The sequence below is a fragment of the Malus domestica genome, chromosome 05 (assembly GCF_042453785.1).
Source record: "Malus domestica chromosome 05, GDT2T_hap1".
Lineage (NCBI taxonomy): Eukaryota > Viridiplantae > Streptophyta > Magnoliopsida > Rosales > Rosaceae > Malus > Malus domestica.
Genome location: NC_091665.1, coordinates 11050791 through 11058801, shown reverse-complemented (window position 1 = coordinate 11058801; position 8011 = coordinate 11050791). Strand labels below are relative to the sequence as shown.

The 8011-nt window shown below is 36.3% G+C and overlaps 1 long non-coding RNA gene across 1 annotated transcript; it reads right to left on the bottom strand.

Moving 5' to 3' along the window:
* Nucleotides 1-976: 976 nt before the first annotated feature.
* Nucleotides 977-5690, bottom strand: LOC103448425 (uncharacterized). The gene is made up of 5 exons (XR_531218.4): nt 5374-5690; nt 5008-5085; nt 4847-4924; nt 1349-4743; nt 977-1226 (listed from the first exon to the last, which is right to left on the bottom strand). It is a non-coding gene; the product is annotated as an uncharacterized lncRNA (long non-coding RNA).
* Nucleotides 5691-8011: the final 2321 nt, after the last annotated feature.

Here is an 8011-nt window from a genome sequence, read left to right as displayed (position 1 = left end):
ACTTTATTTGTCTCAATGAAACGCATAGAATTTCCAGTACAATAAAATCTATATCCCTTGGTTCTCGGTGGATAACCAATGAAATAGCAACTTACAGTTTTGGGATCTAACTTCTTTTCCTGAGGATTATATGCTCTTGCTTCTGCTTTACATCCCCATATTCTCAAATGTAACAAGCTAGGCTTTCTGTTGTTCCAAATTTTGAAAGGTGTTGAAGTGACAGACTTGCTTGGTGCCCTATTGCAGATATAGTTTGTAGTTTTAATTGCATCACCCCATAGAAACATTGGCAAGTTGGTAGTGCTCATCATACTTCTTACCATATCCTTCAAGGTACGATTCTTTCTCTCAGAGACACCATTTTGTTGTGGTGTCCCAGGATTTGTATATTGAGCTACAATTCCTTCACTTTGCAGATAAAGTGCAAAGGGTCCTGGATTTCTTCCATGTTCAGTGTATCTTCCATAGTATTCACCACCTCTGTCAGACCTTACAGTTTTGATTTTCTTATCCAACTGTTTTTCAACTTCAGCCTTGTAAATTTGAAAAGCATTCAAAGCACTGGATTTGTCAGTAAGCAAATATAAGTAACAATATCTCGAATGGTCATCTATGAATGTTATGAAGTACCTATAGCCATCATAAGTAGGCGTGGGGAAAGGCCCACATATGTCAGTGTGTATGAGCTCTAGTAATCCATTACTTCTGATTGCATCTTTCTTGTGTGAACTCACCATTTTTCCTTTAATGCATTCAATACATGTAACCAGATTGTCAAACTCAAGTGGTGGAAGTATGCCACTTTTACTTAGGTTCTTTATTCTCTCTATTGAAATATGCCCTAATCTTTTGTGCCAAAGAGTGGATGAAGTCTCATCTTGATTCAATCTCTGCTATCCAATTAAATGTGCTACTCGACATGATTCCTTGCAAGTCAGTCGAAACATCCCATCAATATGCAAACCATTCCCAAAAATATGAAAGTTTTTGTGAATTGAAAAACCACTGTTATTAATTGAAAATACAAAATGTTTCATAACTAGCTGACTAACTGACTCTAAATTCCTTCGAATTGAAGGTACATAGCACACATTCTCAAGGTCTAATGTAAAATCAGACTCTAATTTTATTCTAACTATTCCAATAAACTCAACAGCAGCTCTTCCTCCATTCCTAACGATCATTGAGACTTCATCCCTTCTTGGCACTCTTTTGCTTGTGTAGCCCTGTAAAGAGTTTGTCACATGTATTGAAGCACCACTGTCAAGCCACCAAGAATCTCTAGCATATTCAACATTATTTGCTTCAAAACAAACTAAAACTTCACCTTTAAAAATCATAACATTACCTTTTCCTTTACCACTGTTAAGCCACTTTTTGTATTTTTGGCAATGTCTCTTCATATGTCCAGGTTTCTTGCAGAAGAAACATTTTCCCTTAACAGCTTTGGACCCTTTGTTTGCACCAATTTTGGAATGATACGATGCTACTTTGTTGTGCTCCTGTTTTGCAGTGTTGTTATGGTGATCAGTTACCATGTTCACCTTTTTCTCAAAAACTTCCTGCCTTATGTGTTACTCCTCATGCACGCAAATTGCAATTAGTTCATTGAGGCTCCACTTCTCCTTTTGTGCATTGTATGTGCTCTTTAATTGTGAGTACTCATTTGGTAGTGAGTTAAGTGCCACATGAACAAAGAAAGGATCACTCATAGGGACTTTGAGGGCATTCAATTTAGCACCAATATCTAGCAATTCTAATATATGTTCCCTCACACAACCTATACCATTATACCTTTTGGTCATAAGTTCATTCATGAGATTACCAGTTTCTGCCTTATGTAATTCTTTGAACTTCTCGCCAATAGATGCTAAGAACTCCTTGGCATTCTCGGATTCAGGAATGCCACCTCTCACTGTGTCAGACATAGATCTTTTAATCACCAAGAGAGCAATTCGATTAGCCTTCTGTCATCTTTCATATTTTTCTTTAACATCAACTGCAGCATCAGAAACAGGTTCTGGAGGAGAATTCTCTCTTGTTGCTATGTCTAAATTCATTAGCCCTAGACAGATCTCAAGGTCTTGTTTCCATTTTTTGTAGTTTGTTCCACTTAAGGTTTGAACAATGTTCACAGCATTCATCACTGAATATACATACAACATGCATGCATTGATTAAAACAATCCCAAAACTTTATAAAACCGAAATTGATTCAACACTTGTAAGCAAGATGAATCAATATGTCTTTTGACACTGACTTATGCGCTACACCAGTTTCCTTCATGCCGATTCCCAACACTTGTGAGCAAGATGAGAACCCCACAACTGATGTGTCACATAAATCATGCCATACCATTCACGTATGATCCAGAAAACAACGATCAACACTTGTGAGTAAGATGAACAGTCTCTATATCATATATTGAATGCAATTTTATGAACAGCTACCTTAAATACATGATTCAATCTTTCATGATAAACGGTTGCAGCTTGAATATATGATTAATTGAATTATGTAGACACTGATCATCTTTAACTTTATATTTACCGAAGTACTAACAATTAAGCAGAACAGTTTAAATTTGACATGAACTATGCAAGATCTCATCTGCGAATTAGGTATATCTTTTATGCATGTTAAGAATTTTATGCTGCATGCTTTTCATTCGAAAATCACATATGATATCAATCTTAACGATTTTAACCATCCAAACAATGGCTCTGATACCAATTGTTAGCCATCATGTTTGTATGATCAAAACACAGTATAAATAAATAAATAAATAAATAAATATATATATCTATATATATCTATATATATCTATATATATAGATATCTATAGATATCTATAAATATCTATAGATATAGATATATACATTTATGTATATATATATATATATCTATATATATCTAGATATATCTATAGATATCTATAGATATATATATATATATATATATATATATATATATATATATATATATATATATATATATATATATATATATATATATATAACTCATATGAAACTCTTACTTGTTGAAGGTGCAGTAGCCATGCAGAGAATGAGTGATCAAGAGAACACCAATATCGGCACGTTTGCTGTGATCAAGAGAGAAAACACCAACTCTTCTGTAAACTCCTAGCTTTATGACAATGCTCTATGGGAAGCCTTAGTTGCCATGATCTAGGGTTAGCAGGGACCGGTGTTTATATACTAGCAAAAAAGTCTTAGATTCCATCCATAAAGGAAAGCTAAAACTCTCCTTTCCTGGCTCTCAAGTAAAATATCATAATCATATATTATTAAGGATTCAATAAAAAACCTACCTATAATGTAAGACACTCAATGTAGGATTGATATAAGGATATCAAATCGCATCTTAACTGATCTCCAACTTATACATTCCTATTACATATAGTAGACCATTTGTGGTTGATTTATATTGAATAAATCCAACAGCTAAAAGTTTCACACATCAGTAAATACAACAGAGTGCAATGCTATGCATAATCAAAAGTCGATCATGCCAATATTATTACAACTAAGATAAAATTGTAGTAAAGGAGCCATCACCCGAAGTTCAGAGGATGAAAGCTTCACTACCAAGCCCACTCATCTCCACCAATGTTCTCTTTATTCTCGTTACGTCTTGAAGAGATTGATAAAACAAAACGTGAGTGGACCAGTTTTATCACAATTATAAAATCATCATTTAAACCTAATAACCCCTGTTTTGAAAACATATCTAGCAAAAGCTATATAATAATACTACTGCAATAGTAAAATCTCATTCATTAATATCATCGAAAAACAATCAAGTCAAGTTCAGAAATCATACCTTCCGTCAATTAATCTTGCTAGCATCCACTAACATAAATATAGCAGCAGGAAATATACTAGCATTAACTAGTTAATCTCAATACCGGTAATAATAATCAACCATCTAGTGTCTACTAAGACAAATATTACCTGCAAATAAATCTACTGCTGAAGATAGCTATATGAAATATCACATGATGACCATTTAGTGAAAATAGATCACTGAGGATCCAAAGATATTATCAAATATCATCACAAGTCTCATTAGAGACTAAAATATTAATATGCATTCGCATATCAGGCATATATATATATATATATGACGTACAAATGTTTTAGTTTTTCGAAGGGATCCACTAACAGATAAATAGAGCGTCCCTCGGAAATAGCCTCCTTGTCTATATCCTTATGATCCTCTAACAATCATGTGATAATCAATATAAGCTAATACAAGTTTAAAACATCAACGTATGGAACATTGTCCAACTCTACCATTTAGGCTTTGAATTTGCACAAATGGAGGGCACCACGTGATTCAAAACAACGAAAAACCTGGGGTTAGGTCTCGGGTGTGTCACGCGTCGCCACGCACAGCCGTGCTCCGATCACACGCCACCACGTGTCGCCGCAGTGGTGTCGTGTCGCCACAGTGGTGTTGTGCCGGACAACATGCGCCGCCATGGGCCACAGTTGCAGGTGAACACGTTGTCGTACTCGCTGCCGCGGTTTGGCGAGTAGACGTCACATTCACCGTCGCTGGTGCTACGTGCCAGAGCAGTGAGGGTTTAAGATAGTTAACGGAATATACCTTCGTTGTTGAATGATTTCGTTAGAGTTAACGGAATCCTTAGTTCTGCCGTTAAACTTAACGTAGATCGTCGAGGGTAGCCGTCTGCCATCACCGGAGCCTCGCTGGAAACTGCAAAAGTTGCACCGAGGGTTGTAGAGAGTGATTTCAGTCTCAAATCTCACGAATTTCTCATCAACTCGCAGAAAAATCAAATAAAGGCTCAGGGACTTACTTTGAACAGATTTGAGAGGAATGGGGGTCGAATTCACCTCGGACTCGACGGATTTCCCTCAAAAACCCTCGCCAGATTCTGGAAATAGGAAACACATTGCATGCATGTCAAACCTTAGTAAATTTGAACTAAAATTAACATGCAAGAAGGTATCTAAATACCTGAGATTGGTTCGAGTTATTCCCGAGCTCCAGAAATCACAAAGTTGCCGGAGTTTGCTCGGAGAAGACAATCGAAAACTGGGCAATTACACCGAGAGACATGCAGAGGTTTAGAGCACGAAAAAACAGGTTTAAACCTCACCAAATTCAGTCCCAATCGAAAGAGAAATGAAATAAGAACACTGCAGAACCCAAATCAACCTTGAACTCGACGACAGTCTTGCTAGAATTCAAAGTCGTGGCTAGGCATGCAAGTTCAGAGTATAATCGAGTTAAAGCACAAGTTTTCAAGCTCAAAATTCGAAGAAACAAACAGTTCCAACACATTTAGAAGCCCAAAAATTGAAGGAAGAGCAAGAATCTCACATGAGATCAAGAGCTAGAGCTCGAAGCTCACGGGTTCCATGGCAGTTCACTGCCCATCGCTCTGATGATGCGTGCGAAGGTATAAACAGGTTCCTCTCGTCTCAGAGATGCCAAATTTATGGTTTTCAAGTTCGATTGATGAGAGAGTGAAGGTGAGAGCAAGGATAAGAGGCTCTCGGCTGAGAGAGAGAGAGAGAGAGAGAGAATATGAGTGTTTGCAGAAAATGGGAAGGTGAGAGCAAGGATAAGAGGCTCTCGGCTGAGAGAGAGAGAGAGAGAGAGAGAGAGAGATAGAGAGAGAGAGAATATGAGTGTTTGCAGAAAATGGGAAGGGAGAGAGAGGCCGGAGTGGGTATAAATTCACTTAATTTTTTTAAGTGAAATTACAAATTTCCCCCTCACTAATTGTAAATTTTACAATTAGGTTCCCTAAGGTGAAATTCGATATCAACGTTAAACTAACGTACGAAAAATAAGATTATGAAACTTAAGAAAGTACAAGGATATAAATCTCAAGTTGAGGCTTGATAAATTAATTAAGGCACCCACTTGGAGGAAAATAGTCATTTCACATATTTCGGGAATAAAATACAATATTTTAAAGTATGAGTTGTAACAATACAAGTACGACAACAACAACAACAACAACAAAATCATATAATAACAACACCAACAACAACAACAACAACAACAAAATTATATAACAACAACAACAAAAACAAGAACAATGTAAAAATAAATTTGATATACCTTTCAAAGAGATGGAGAGAGACAGAGAGAAATGGGTGAGAGTGAACTTGAATGAATGACATAAATGGAGGAGTCTCGGTTTAATATAGGGGATGACCGGCTTTACCCAACTTGGCGAATATAGGGGATGTTCCACTGGTCTCGAACCTTCATCAAATTGGAGTATATTCAACTTGGCGAATATTTCATCTCCAGATAATTCTCGTGGTCTAGTTCGATAGTCTGTTTTCCCATCAAAAGCTTATGGCTTCTCACGCCACTTGTGATTCCAAGGAAGCCGCCTACGGTGATCCAAGTAGCATACCTTTCCAGTGTGCCAAAAGAACGATGTGTCCTTGCCGTATGTTGGGCATGCCATATACCCTTCGGTAATCAAGCCAAACAACATACCATAAGCAAAGAAATAATTAATTGTCCACATTATTGCAACTCTCAAAGTGCACATTTCCCTCGTCGACTTGTCATACGTTCGTACACCATTTTTCCATAAATTTATCAACTCATCTGACCGCAAACATACATCAATGGAACCGCTCGGACAAGTTTCATCATTAAGGATTACAATTATGATTTATCTCAGAAAAAGATGAATAATCACCAGAGAATAAGCACTATCATTTGTTTAATATTTTGTTTCTCCACGCAAAAAGCATGATATCACTATTAGGTGCTCTATGCCTGTACAATTCTGAGATACATCTGCAAACCTGTAGCATGTAGCCAAATGTTCAATTCATGGGACAAATTATCCAAAATGCATTCATAAAATCACAAGCCCACCAGAAAAAGAACATAGGCGAAAATGTATTTCAAATAAAACAGCTGACATGCTATTTATTAATATTGTTTAATGGTATTTTTTTTTCAATTTGTAAGTGAGAGGTTTTAGGTTCGATTCTCGATAAAGACGAATTTGAACCATATTATTGCTAGCTTATTATAAGGCTAAGCCCCTCACTCCTTAATATAGATAATATCGTTTGTTAAAAAAGTAAAATAAAAAACTTAAAGCAAAAGGATGTATAATAATATAAGGATGTAAACGATGTCCTATCTTAGTAACTGCACCCGTATAAGCCTGTGGAATAATCATCCTTAACAGAAAAGGCTAAAGTATATGCTGCAGATAAACTCAGATATGTCAAACAATTACTTTTCTAAGAAAAAGAAAATTAGACTTGTCAAGCACTATTCATGTGCCCGAATCTCGGGAGTGGCGAGTTCACGACCAATTTATTCTCTCTCCTTTAGTGTGTAAATATATTGTTGTATAGTTTTTTTTTTCTTTTTTTTAACAAATGATAACGTTAGTGGGTTAAATTGTTGAATGTTAGAAGAAGAGGGAGATCAATGGGGATTGACCCACATCAGGATGCATTATTATTGCTTTCCACCACTCAAATTAAGAGAAAATGTGAGTGCATCTGACCCAACAATCACATTTTTCTTTCTACTGAATACCATTGATTACACTCTTGCTTTTGCTTCTTCTCCTTACTCTGCCCTCACATTTAAACTCTATATCTCTCGGCGTATTCTTTTGCGTTCTTGTCCACAGTCCACTCACACCTTCCATTTCTAGCTTTTGCCTTTCAAAGCCTTTTCTTCTCCTTCAAAATTTCTCAATCATTTTTCCGCATGTAATTAATCTTGACAAGTAGGTTATGTCAACATCCCTTTATTCTTTACTGCACGGTGACTAAAGCGTTTAGTGACAGATTAGGCACCCAAAACATTTTCGTAGCGGCCAAAGGTTACGAAAATAAAAAGATGACTCCTGCTTGTTTTGTTAAGTTTCAACATTATATGAATCTCATTCATTGTAGTCATATAGGGTCAATGAGTGTAGCTGTAAAAATCATTAATATTTTAAATTGAAGACCGAGTT